Raw genomic sequence first — 14,730 nt, forward strand, 5'->3', positions numbered from 1 at the left:
AAAAACAGCCCTTTTGGTAATTAAAAAGATCCATTCAGATGACACAAAACCACCAGTCTTTCAGCCCTTGTGCTGCTTGTCTCTCTCCACTGACCTACAGATTGGCTTCTTCTGTCTTCCTTTCTGCCTCCCTCCTTCCTCACCAGCTACTGCATACAATGGCTATCGGGTTCAGTGCATGGGGGAGAAAGAAGATGTAAGGAATAGAAAGTTTTTCCCAAGTGGAACAGTTGTTATCTGGCTTTGGATCTTCTAAGCAGAACGGAGGACCAATTTTTGGCTCCTTCACTCCTGGCGGACTATTTTTGGGTTCCTAAGAAAGGTCTTGCTGGGAGTCTCCAACGATTTTCCCTTGAAAAGAACAATCAATGCCTTCTCTCTCAGCTACCAGACCTCCAGATGTCCAGCTCTCTGTGGGTGTCACGAGATCTATTGGTCCTCTTGGGTGGCTCTCTTTTGAGACAACCTTTGGACAGCTCCCATAAGCCACACCAACATCTGGTCCATAAGCAGCACACATCCTGATTCTAGGCACAATTAAGGAACTTGCAGGGCATCCCTCCTCTCTTCCCTCCATCAAGCATTGGGTGCTGACTCCTATTTTCCTCAACCTCAAGGAGGACACAGTCCAGCCCTCAAAATGTTTCTTTTAAACAACTCCCATTTTGCTTGGCTTAAATTAAGAAAGAAACAGCTATGTATTTCCCCATTATGAGATGTGGTTATGGCGTACCCAGCACAGCTACTGTTTGCCTACAGTCCCCAAACTGGCCCATCAGTCTATTTTATGTAGCTATGGGGTGGGCAATATCCTACTGCTGGCAGGACCCCAGGATCACAACTTTGGGTGAACCTTGTACAGCTAGGGGAGCCCTTACTTAGGGTGGCAGAGAATTTGACTCTTCCTGTCCGAAACTTTATAAAACAACAGGAGGTCAACAGAAGAAGTCATTTTAACGTTGCAGGTTTACACAGAAAAAAGGCAAAAGAAATGAATGTTATGGTTATAAGCAGTCAATGTCTTTCTCTTTTCTCTGTGTTCCAGCCACCCAATGATGGGAGTGTTCTCCAGCTTTCAACCTAAAATTAGTTCCAGGAAAACCTACTTTATGAGAAATTTGGGAAATTTTCTTGAATTACCATCCATAAATGAAAACATGGTCTGGAATAACTCAAAAGTAGTATCTCAATGATTATAACCTAATTTTAAATTGTCTACGACATGAAAGTTAACCACTTAAATCATCCAAGATTCTCTGTGCTGAAACATTCAAATGTTTGAAAGGAAACTAAGGGGTATTGTTTTGTTTTATTCAAGTTAAACAAATAATTACCTAACTGACCTTCTTTAAGAATTAGGGAACTTGGGGGGCACCTGGGTGGCTCAGTGAATTAGAGCCTCTGCCTTCAGCCCAAGTCACGATCCCAGGTCCTGGGGTGGAGCCCCACATTGGGCTCTCTTCTCCGCAGGGAGCCTGTTCCGCCTCCACTGCCTGCCTCTCTGCCTACTTGTGATCTCTCTCTCTCTGTCAAATAAATAAAATCTTAAAAAAAAAAGAATTAGGGAACTTGGGCTACATTCAATTTTCACTGACTGTTTAGTATGGGGATATAGTCAAAAAAAATGGGGCTCTCCCCTGGATATTTGCTAAACTGACACTTACCTCTACTACTTTATGGTTAAATCCTCGTTATTATTTTTCTAGTGACAATATTCAGGCTCCATTTAAAAATGAGTAATGGTATAAATGTAAAAAGGCACCCATCACACACACATGTGCACACATGTACAGACACACACACATACATGCACACAGACATAACACAGATAAACATCAAGGGGCACACATGCATACACATTGTTTGCTTGCTTCATAAAAAAAGGGGCTACCCTTTAGTATAATTCTACAATCAGCTTTCTCAGTGTTCTTTTGTTTTTCCTGTGTTCTTTCCTCCTCTGTAAATCATGGCTCTGCTTTAGCATGGTTATGTACTGTCTACAGTTCTTTTAATATGTGGCTGATACAGTAACTATTTATTAGATAATTTGTTTAATCCTTCTATTCTTGCTGGTCTTTTGATCTATGTTCAGGTTTTTACATTGCCACAATAATTGTCAATAATAAGACTTAGAAATGTGTATATGACATGTTCTTGTTTGGGGCTCCCATCCCTCATGCTTATGTTTGGGCACTTCTAAAAAATTGAAAATCTAGACATTAAGACTAGCAATTAATCCAACAGTGAAGTGAGGGGACTGTATAGATAGGAGGAGGTTTTTATGATGTCTGTGGCAGTGATCAGACAAGTAAGGAGATGAAATTTCACGAAACTCTCTCCCACTAGGGGTAATACGTCTGCCCTTTGCTCAGACTTATCTGTAGATATTATGTTGTAAGTACCAGATGGTCTATGATGCTTTGGATTTATTTTATGATTTTCAAAGGTTAGAAAGAAGCAGACATTCCAGGCTGCTCCCCTGCTGGACGTGAAAGATGTTACAAACTTTCCATGGTCCCGGTGAGGGCCAGCTGACCTTCGGTCCCTCGGAAAGTCCTAGAGGGATATCTCTGTCCTTGGGAGAAGGCCAGTTTGCCTTTCTGTATGTTCATTTGGGGAAATAGACTCTTTTTATTAATCCAGACACAGTACTCAGGCGAATGAAATGAGCAAAAAGGGACCACTGGATCCATTATAATCGGAATCTTCTGTGTATGTAGATAAGATAAAATGGATTACATTATCTACATGTATACATTAAATGTTCATTTTTCATATAAATGGTTCTATTTAGTAAGTAATGGCACCTTAGTCCATTAAGTTTCGTGGCTAATACATCCCTCCTCCCTCTGAATCTTGTTTAAAGAAAAACATTTGGTTGGGTAATGTGCAAGATGTACCTTGGGGTAGCAATTTATGGTACTCTCTTATCAGAAATTGCTTCCAAATGCCTCATATCCGTATTTGAAATTCTGCAGGCAACAATTTCCCTACATCTCACTCATGGAGCTACATGGCAGATTACTTCAATTGACTATATCGAGGATCAGGTGAAAAGTACATGGAGAAAATAGAGGAAAGCCAAATAGAAACAATATGACTTACCAGTTTTGCAAAGATGGCTTACTACATAGAGTTTTACATAAAATGTAACCATTCAGTTAGCATATTTAAAACCATATTTTATTTATTAAGATTGTAACCCCTAGCATATTGGCTAAAAATGTCATGTTTTAAAATAAATTGTATTCATGAATAATTATATATATATATACACACACACACATATATAAAAATTAGATTTCCTGTTCCTTCTGTCTTTACTTCTGGAAACCCCTTCTATGTGGCTGTATCTGGCTCATCATTTAGCTATCAATCAAAGTCACTTCCTGATGTTGGAAAAGATTGTCTGGGGCCAAATAGAAAATTTAAAATATGGGCTATATTTTCGATTCTATTTTTTTTGTGTTAAATATCCTTAAAGGATATTGTTGTGCTGGTTTCTATGACATTTTTCTTAGGAGAGACATACTGAAGTGTTTAGAAGTAGAGGGCCAAGCTGCCTGCAACTCTTAATTGGGCCAGAACAATATAGAGAGAAATATAGCAAATATGGCAAAGTGTTAGCAATTGGTTAAGCATGCGGAAGGGAATGCAGAGTTAATTATACTATTTTTGTGACATTTCTGTAGATTTGATGTGTTTTCAAGATACACAGTTAAAAAAATCAAAATGACTCTCTTAAAGAGGGTATCCTACTGCGGCTAAAGTTGTCCCTGCCTCACACCATCTATGCTGCTATTACTTCATAGAACCTTAACATAATATCATCAGTACGTTTACTTAAAAGTTTATCTGCCATACCTGTACTTTCTGGAGAATACATGCAGTGTCTTTATTTAATGACCTCTGTATCCTGAATGTCTAGAATGGTAAAAGAGGCTCAAAGAATATTTTTTGAAAATCATCATCTATGGCAAAGTTGTATCAATCACTCAACATTTGTTTTTGTTTTTGTTTTTTTTGCTCATTTTCTTTAATTATATTTTTATTAAAATATAATGTATTATTAGCCCCAGAGGTACAGGTCTGTGAGGTTTACACACTTCCCAGCACTCACCATTACACATATACTCCCCAATTTCCACAACCCCCCCAATTCTCTCCCTACCCCCCTCTCCCCAGCAACTCTCAATTTGTTATGTGAGATTAAAAGCCTCTTTTCGTTTGTCTCCCTCCCGATCCCATCTTGTTTCATTTATTCTTTTCCTACCCCACAAACCCCCCACATTGCATCTCCACTTCCTCATATCAGGGAAATCATATAAAGGTCTCAAGTACACAACCCAACCCTACACCTAAAGAAGCTGGAGAAAGAACAACAAAGAAAGCCTAAACCCAGCAGGAGAAGAGAAATAATAAAGATCAGAGCAGAAATCAATGAAATAGAAACAAACAAACAAACAAAAAACCACCAATAGAACAAATCAATGAAACTAGGAGCTGGTTCTTTATTAATAAGATTGATAAACCCCTGGCCAGACTTCTCAAAAAGAAAAAAAGAAAGGACCCAAATAAATAAAACCATGAATGAAAGTGGAGAGATCACAACCAACACCAAAGAAATACAAACAATTATAAGAACATATTATGAGCAACTATACACCAGCAAATTTTACGCAACATTTTTTTGAGGATTTTGTCCTTAGGATAGTTGCTATATTCTCAGGAAATGTAAGCAAATGCATCCACTGTTTTAGATAGTCTACAGAATTGATACCATTTATTGGCATCTACTAACAAAAATAAATCATAATTAACTAAATTTCCTTTAATGTAGGCTCATTAGAAGCCACCATTTAACATTGTTGGCAGAACCATTAGAATACGAAGGCTGTGTTACTAAATATTTGCATGCTTTATTAAAAGTTTCAGAAAAATGACACGTGTTCACGAACAGCTGTGCTCTAAGCAGGCATTTGTACAAAATGCATCTCTCTTTGTTTCATCCATTTTTAGAAAAATCAACCAGTGTGTAGTTTGTGCCTTTTTTTTTTTTTTTTTTAGTTTGTGCCTTTTAACAGGAATCTGTGGCCAATGTCCAACCTCGGTCTTCCTAATTTTAGCTGATTTTCCAGCGTGAACTATACAACTGAATTCAATGTATTTTACTATTTAGGATGTTTCTAGAGTTCTAACTTGCATGTTTCCTTTAGACAAGGAATATTTATTTTTCATCAAGATAATAGATGCAAATGACATGGCTAATGTTAGTTATCAAGTCAAGTTGATATAACACATGGGGTGCACACTTTCATGCTTTGAGGTGTTTTGATTTTTGTCAGGCAAAACAGGCATCTGGCATATCAAAGAAACAATTCTAGTGAATTAAAAGGATCCCTCAATCTAAAAATAATGAGCTTCATGTGTGTAGCTCATTTTTTAGTTAATTGCCCTTAATTTATTCAGCTGAAATACCTACAGTTTCCCATGATTAAAGGGCATCATGTTTGACTTGTCATTGAATTAGTTTGATATTGATATAAATGAGCTATAAAGTATCTCTATGATTACTTCCCGAATAATATGAATGCATTTTCTTTTGTTACTTGCTCAATAAAGAATGAAATATACCTGATCTTTGGGTTTTGAAGCAAATCTTCTGCAATTTAAAAATGAAGAAAAGATGGAATTAACCAGCAAGGAATGTATTTCCACCAAGGCATTAAAGCTTCTGCTGGTAATGAAGCTTATTTATCGCTATGCAAAATTAATAATGGTACAAGTTTCTTTTCCATCTTAAACCTGACAGAAATAAATATCCATCAAAAGAGAGAGAGAGAGAGAGAGAAATAAAGGAAAAGAAAAAGAAAACCAGGTAGACAGATACCCAATTCTAACCCTTCAGCTGAACAACTGTCTAATCTTTAGTTGCATATGTACTAAATTTACTGCTCTTTGCTACAAAAGTTTGTATTATAAACATTTGAGTCAATTTATTGTATAACTATTTAAGAAAATAAATTGAAAAATGAAAATATACTTTTTTTCAGGTTAAAAATATTTTTATATTAAATTTTCTCCATGAGGCATGTTAGAATTTGTTTGTCAATGATCTCAAGAAGCATGCAGCCCAAGGGTTATAATCTATATGGAATTTCTCCCCTGAGAAATTACTGAACTTCCTTGATTTAATTTACTTGATGGCGGTGGTCACAGGCCCCAAAAATCCTGATGTCAATTCTAGTGCCCTTTGCATCAGAAATTACTGTCTTTACTGAACAGGAAAGACACATCGAAAGGAGATAACTGGTACCCTCTAAATGTTAAGTTTTGCCCCTGAAAATGCTGAATGAGACATTCCCAATGTTCTTCCATTGAATGATGATGTTTCCACATTTCTAGATGAGCCCTTTGAAACACATCTAGAATTTCATGCCTGAGTGCACAGATCTGACCCCCCTTTATTCCATGAAGCTTTTCTTCCTTTATTTCTGATTCTGTCCTTGTAAATTTTAAATGACTGTCAATCCTTTTAATTGTGTCTCCTGGTTCCTTTAACTTACCCTGGTACAGGGAATCTGTGACAAATCTGTCCAACAGAAATTCAATGTGAGCCACATAAGTAATTTTATCTATTTAAAGTGGGCTCTGCCCCCTACAGGGGGCTTGAACTCACAACTCCTGACATCAAGAGTAGGATGCTCCACTGACTGAACCAGTCAGGTGCCCCCACACACACATAATTTTAAATTTTCTAGGAGCCACAATTTAATAACTCAAAATAAGAAAATAACCTAATAATCCATTTCATGTAAAAAAACCCTCAGTATTATCATTTCAACCTGTAACTGGCATAATAATAATAATATTGTGCTCTATTTTTTCATACTAAGTCTTTAAAACCCAGTGTATATGTTACACTTACAGCACATACAATGGACTGAATGCTTCCATTCCCCCAAAGTTCATAGGTTGAAATCCTAACCCCCATTGTGATGATATGAAGAGATAGGGCCTTTGGAAGGCGATGAGTCCCCAAGGGTGAGCACTCATGATTGGGATTAGAGATCCCCCAACCCCGCACCCAGGGCCTCCTCACTCTCCCTTTGCCACAATGAACAATCAGCACTCTGAAACCCAGTAAAGGGTTTTCACCAGAACCTCACATGCTGGCTCTTTAACCTCGGACCTCCCAACCTCCAGAAGAGAGGGAAGTAAATTTCTGTTGTTTATCAGCCACCTGGTCTTACAGTATTTTGCGGTAGTGGCCCAAAGAGACTGAGGCAGCACATCTCAACTCAAAGTAGCCATTTTGCAAACCCTCCAGAGCCACATGTGGGTGGGGCTGCTGTACGAGAAAGCACAGTTCTAAGAGAAATACAAAGGGCACTAGAATTGACATCAGGATTTTTGGGGGCCTGTGACCACCGCCATCAACCATTTAGAATGAGTTAACCAAGGAAGGCACTTAACCTATGAGCTGTGGATTTTAAATCTTTGAAATGAATAGGTCGGGGTAAGATGGGCTTCAGTGTTTATTTTAACTCTAAGAGTAGAATACTATTATCATAATGAAGAAACTTCTGCTTTCTGGCTTCCCTGGGGCTGCTCTGAAAAACCATTACCCATGGTTAAGTCAATAACATTCCTGCTGTGACCCCCCCGTAGAGCAGCTATGGAGGGGTGTCCTGCAAGGAGCCACCAGCCTGCAAATGGGAGCCTGCAACTGGTTGGGGCTGCCCTCGCGAGTCTTTTTTGGGAGGCTCATATTGGAAAGGGCTGTCTGCAAAAATTGTTTTCATTTTTTTCATAGCATCTTAATAAAGCTGATGTGCTTCCTCCAAAGGCATTCACAAAGCTTTCTTTCTGCATTTAGTTTCTGGTGTGCTGTGTCTCTTAGTGCCTCCATGGGGTGCCTGGATGGCTCAGTGGGTTAAGCTTCTGTCTTCGGATCAGGTCATGATCTCAGGGTCATGGAATCAAGCCCTGCTTTGGCTCTCTGCTCAGCAGGAGCCTGCTTCCTCCTCTCTCTCTGCCTGCCTCTCTGCCTACTTGTGACATCTTTCTCTCGTCAAAGAAGTAAATAATAAATCTAAAAAAAATAACATTTTGTCATCTCCCATTGTCTCCATTGTCAGTGAGACCATTCCCCAAACATCCTCCAAATCACAAAAAGACAGTCATTTTTGTATAATTATGTGGGATGCAGAAACAATTGTACTGATGCCAATCTGACCTATATTATATGCTGATAATATTTTATTGGTAAGTACGTGGCATCCACTATTTCATTTACTTGTCAGTAAAAACATGGAAAATTGGAAAGATCCAGTGATTTCCTCAGGACCACCCAATTATTTGCTTATGAAGCTAGACCTTGAACAGAGATCTGATGGAAACAAGGAGACTCTATGTCACTACATTATTCTGCATGACTGTGCTTCCTGCACAGACAGTTCAGCCATGTGGATGGCCAGGCTAAAGTTCACTTTTCTATCCGTGATTCTCAACACTGGGCATATATTAGAATCAGCTGGTTTTGTTGTTGTTGTTTTGTTTTGTTTTTTTCTTTTTAATATGCCAATGTCCTGGCCCCTCCTTGGCACCCAGACCTACGAAATCAGAGTTTCTAAGATTCATTTGGTCTGGGTTGAGGGGATGGGTGTGACTTCCAAAGCTCCACAGAAACCCTAATATTGCAACCCAAAGCAGAGAACTATTATTTTAGTCAAAAGTAAACCTAAGGAATGGTTATTCCCATTCAGCTCATTAAATGTATAGGTCTACACATGGAAAGAGATGTAAGTAAATGACTAAAATTACTGTATGAATATGGGTATTTGCCAAATATATGATCATCTTATTAAAAATTTTAAAGTGGAGGGGTACCTGGGTGGCTCAGTTGATTAAGCATATGCCTTTGGCTCAGGTCATGATCCTAGGGTCCTGGGATTAAACCCCATGTTGGTCTCCCTGCTCAGTGGGGAGTCTGCTTCTCTCACTGCCCCTGCCCCTGCTTGTACTCTCTCTGTCTGTCTCTCTCTCTTTCTCAAATAAATAAATAAATAAAATCTTTTTAAAAAATCAAAGTGTAGAGATTGTGTGTGTGTTTTCTGTCACGTCAGCTTGTTTTCCTCCAGCATTTGTTTGCACAGACATAACCCACAACTGAACCAACCTCAGCTGTTGACACTTCTAGGCTTAATTCTATTGCAATCCTTCCACCTCTTTTCCTAAGCAAGTTCTCAGTACTTCTCACCCTTCATTAGGCATTCCTAATGAAAACCTGACTAATACATGTTTTTCCGTAAATTCGGTGTATTCTTTCTCTCACGTAATAGGAAGCCAAGAGGGAGGATACCAAACTCCCTCTGTTTTTACCTGCAGCCTCGTGCTTCTCACCTAAAGGGCACAAGATGACTACTCTCTGCCTCAGAATTCTGTCCAAGTTCCTGACTAAAAGACTAGTACAACCGAGCAGATGGTTGTCTCTGGAAACAATGTCTCCTTTCATCGGATTGGTCAGATCTCTGTTACACGGCTCCTCTCTTTGAAAAGGATGCTGGGAAATGTAATTCTTATGAACAGGGCATACTGTCCTCACTTCTCACGAAAACTGCAGTTTTTTTGCTAAGGGAAAAAGGGGAAATTGGAGATGAGTAAGGCAACATACAGGGTATGTTCTTCTGGGATTACTGATTTTTTTTTTTAATTACTGTGTTATAGCACTTGGTACAACTTGTAGTCATATATTCACTTATTTGTTTATAAGTCTCTTTGATATTGTCTATTTATTGCTCTTTGTCTCCATAGGGTCAATGTGTGTTTTTCTCACCAGTGTCTACACAACAGCTACCATACTGCTTGGTGCCTGGAAGAAACTTCACAAATACTTGTTCGCTGAAAGTTGAATGAACGCGTTGCAGGGGTGAGGACAAGAGGGACTGCAATCCTTCCTTCATCGAATTTAGATCTACTCTATTCTACTTGGCTCATTGATTTTTTAAAAATCAAAATATCTTTAGTGCTTTAATGCTGCCAGGTTTTAAGGAGTGTTTTTATTGTGTTTGCTTCCAAAGGAAGCTTTGGAATAAATTACCAAACCCTGAATTGTAAAGAAGACCAACAATGCTTGACAAAATAAAATAAGTAAATGTTGGTTTTCAGCCTTCATATATGATTCAGAACATTCAAAACAGCACAAAAGTTAATGAAATGTTTTAAACACATATATTATACATGATTACAGAAATGAAATTTACATAAGCCAAAAATATTAATGAGTCATACTGATGCAAACTTTAAAAATGTTGGCTAGGACTGTTCTAGAAACTAGGAAATGTTGCATCAAGGTACGTTATTTCACTTCACAAAAATCTAAACATCATAAAATCCTTTTTAGAAACCCGGCGTTGCAGAGCTAGACTGTTGGAAACCCGCTGTGTGGCTCACCCCTTCCCTCTGGGACCTACATTCCCTTAGCTCTAATCTCTCTTGACCTTTTCCCCAGATTGCAGGTCATGAGCTAAGCCTCACATGTCATCGTAGATGGTGCAGATGCAGACTCAGCAAAGACACGGGGAAAAGATAGACTTGGAAGAAAAATAAAGACAAGTGTTATACTAGTGTTTCTTTGAAAGATGAATTTTAGCTTACTTTGCAAAGAGTACTGAAAAAAATCATGGTACCGCATTGTGTCTTTAAGCCATGATTTTAGAAAGGTCCTTTTCCCTTCCATCAATTATTAAACACAGACCTCCAGTTGAGAGACAGCCAATTCTCTCTTGCAGGGCTGTAAAATCCTCATTGTTTCCTTTTACCCAAATGACCTTAGATAAAGCAAACATCCTCACTGAGTGTTAGCTGTGTTCTTATAAGATGCAATATGGAAAGCTTAGAGTCTACGTTTGCAGTGATGGACAAATAAGATATAGACGAGATGGACGTCATTTATTGGAAAGTAACAGTCAACATGAGATCATGTCATTCTTCTGTTAAACCCTGCAAAGGCCTTCCTGTTACCTTCAAAATAAAACCAACTCTTCATGGACATCTCTCTGTATCTGAACTCACTCTGCACCACCAATCCCGAAACCCATTCAACCCAGTGTACCCTCTTTTTATCTCACCAACCTCATTCTTACCACACTGTTCCCCTGTCTGGAAAGCTTTTACTACTAAACTATCCCATGGCTAATCATTACCATTCATGCCTCAACTCAAAAACCTTTGTTAAGTGGCTTCCCTCTCCAACACCATGCCAAGACCTCCCTGGTCAAACACCCTCTATTTTTTTTTTTATTTTTAATTTTTTATAAACATATATTTTTATCCCCAGGGGTACAGGTCTGAGAATCACCAGGTTTACACACTTCACAGCACTCACCAAAGCACATACCCTCCCCAATGTCCATAATCCCACCCCCTTCTCCCAAACCCCCTCCCCCCAGCAACCCTCAGTTTGTTTTGTGAGATTAAGAGTCACTTATGGTTTGTCTCCCTCCCAATCCCATCTTGTTTCATTTATTCTTCTCCTACCCACTTAAGCCTCCATGTTGCATCACCACTTCCTCATATCAGGGAGATCATATGATAGTTGTCTTTCTCTGCTTGACTTATTTCGCTAAGCATGATACGCTCTAGTTCCATCCATGTTGTTGCAAATGGCAAGATTTCATTTCTTTTGATGGCTGCATAGTATTCCATTGTGTATATATACCACATCTTCTTGATCCATTCATCTGTTGACGGACATCTAGGTTCTTTCCATAGTTTGGCTATTGTGGACATTGCTGCTATAAACATTCGGGTGCACGTGCCCCTTTGGATCACTACGTTTGTATCTTTAGGGTAAATACCCAATAGTGCAATTGCTGGGTCATAGGAAAGTTCTATTTTCAACATTTTGAGGAACCTCCATGCTGTTTTCCAGAGTGGCTGCACCAGCTTGCATTCCCACCAACAGTGTAGGAGGGTTCCCCTTTCTCCGCATCCTCGCCAGCATCTGTCATTTCCTGACTTGTTGATTTTAGCCATTCTGACTGGTGTGAGGTGATATCTCATTGTGGTTTTGATTTGTATTTCCCTGATGCCGAGTGATATGGAGCACTTTTTCATGTGTCTGTTCGCCATCTGGATGTCTTCTTTGCAGAAATGTCTGTTCATGTCCTCTGCCCATTTCTTGATTGGATTATTTGTTCTTTGGGCAAACACCCTCTTTAATACTCTTCATAGCCCTTTGTGAAATTATGCCATTTGGTACAGTCTATGTGTAGTCTGTTTCCTCTAACATGAGAGATCCATGAGCGCACTGGTCCCTATGTGGGACAGCACGTGGTAAATATTAAGTATTAATGAAAAATTATACTGGATTAATAATGCCTGGTTAAGACAGTGTGAGTCTTTCATCCCAGACCTTGTGAAACATTCAACAGTTTCTCTACAATTCTGTACTGAGTAGGGAGTGAAGTAAAATGATCCCCTGCTTCTGAATTCCTTTTTTTCTATGGGTGTGTCCTGTTTTGCCCATAACCCACCATCCCAGTCAGGATACTCATCCACATTCTTAATGTCCTCCCATAAAAGTCCCTAAAGACTTCACACAGATTTTCTCATGATAGGGATGGGGCTGGTAGAAAGAAGAGGAGCTTTCAGGGAAGCCAATACCTCACACGTGCATGTGCATGTTCTTGGAACCTTCTCCTCCACTCTGCACTGGCTCCCATTCTGCAATCTTACACACCGTCGGACAAGCATTTTTCCGTTATTCCTCCCTCTTGACCTTTCTGGTCTCTCTCCCCCTCCCTTTCAGGGATAGTCTCCTTAATCTCTTAAACAAGGCATTTAACATCCCAGCTCGTACTTGCAGTCTGTTAGCTAAACTCCTGATACGTCACCCAATGTACCATGTGTCTTTAAAAAAAAACTTCACAGCTAAAGTGACATCTTCTCTAAGATACACTGTATATGTATTATAAACTGCATTCTTACAGTATTATATATTGTATTCTTACAAACAGAGTGCCCTCTGTTACTGTGCTAATATTGTTTGCATCTTATTTCACTCAGGTGGAGAGAAAGACTTTCTGAAAGAAAGATTAGTTTGGAAATAGACTAATGACAAAGACACCAAGATACTAGGACACCGATTATATAACTCATGATAATTTTTTACAATGATAATAGTTGTTAAAACATAGTAATAGCAAAGTGAAGGTTTTCTTTGTGACAGGCACAGTTTTAGGCACTTGACTTGTATTATCTTATTTGGTCCTCCTATTTGTCATATATGGTGGGTACTGTACCATCCCCATTTTACAGAAGAAAAACTGAGGCACAGACAGGTTAAATAACTTGCCCAGGATCACAAAGCCCTACAGGTATTTCTCCTAGTCACTGCTCTTACAACAATTATGATTTCCAAAACAGAGGGGTCAGAGGGAATATTCTCTTTTATGAGCTGAAATTGTATCCATGAGCACCTGTGTCTTCTCAGAGAAAGAAATAGAAGGAGAAGCCTGGACACAGAATCTGACGGAGAGATTCAACATCATTTTGTTCTCAATTTATTATTAAAATTAGAAGCCAATGTTTACCACCGCTTAGTACATGCCAGACTCTGCTAAACATTTTCAAAGCTTAATCATATTTTAACTCTCCAAGTCTCTGAGGCAAAATACATGTATATTTTAAAAATGATTCTCTAGGGGCGCTTGGGTGGTTCAGTGTGTTAAGCCTCTGCCTTCAGCTCAGGTCATGATCTCAGGGTTCTGGGATCAAGCCTTGCATCGGGCTCTCTGCTCAGCAGAGAGCCTGCTTCCTCCTCTCTCTTTCTGCCTGCCCCTCTGCCTGCTGGTGATCTCTGCCTGTCAAATAAATAAATAAAATCTTTAAAAATAAAATAAAAGGTTGGGGTACCAGGTGGTGGGTATTATAGAGGGCACAGATTGCATGGAGCACTGTGTGTGGTGCAAAAATAATGAATACTGTTATGCTGAAAATAAATAAATTTGATTAAAAAAAACTGCAGTAAAAAAAAAAATGATTCTCTAAGAGCTTAAAACCCTTAGTTCGTAAGTTTGGTAAGTGGGTAAGACTGGACATCTACTATAGTGACAAAAATTGTCACTGAAGTAGATGTACCATACTCTTTCCCTTCATGCTTGGCTCGGAGTTCACCTGGACTAGGGTTAAGACATCTGTCACCTTGCTGGCTTATTGCTCCTTCCCAAGCTTATGTCTATACATCATCTTATCTCTTCCCTTGTGTTGCTGGTATAAATCGCACATGGTTACAGTTGACCTTTGACCAACACAGAGGCCGTTGAAAACTCAATTGTAACTTTGGATTTCCGCTATTAACTACTAATAGCCTGCTATTGACCAGATGGCTCATTGATAACATAAACACATGATTAACACAAATTTTGTACATTATATGTATTATATACTGTATTCTTATAATAAAGTAAGCTAGAGAAAGAAATGTTATTAAGAAAATCATAAGGAAGAGAAATACATTTAGAGTCCTATACTATTAAAAAAAATCCACATACAATAGACCTGTTTGGTTCAAATCTGTGTTGTTCAGGGCCAACTGTATATTTCTCTTCTATTAAAAAAAAAAAAAAAGAAATGAAAGTAATTTAATAGGAAGAAAAGATGTCAATAAAAGCATTCAAACCAAGCAAAAGTTTTCCACTTCAGCTGCATTTCACAGTGTCTTCA

The sequence above is a fragment of the Mustela putorius genome, unplaced genomic scaffold, assembly GCF_011764305.1.
Source record: "Mustela putorius furo isolate JIRA1106 unplaced genomic scaffold, ASM1176430v1.1 tig00000592_pilon_pilon_pilon, whole genome shotgun sequence".
Taxonomy (NCBI): Eukaryota; Metazoa; Chordata; class Mammalia; order Carnivora; family Mustelidae; genus Mustela; species Mustela putorius.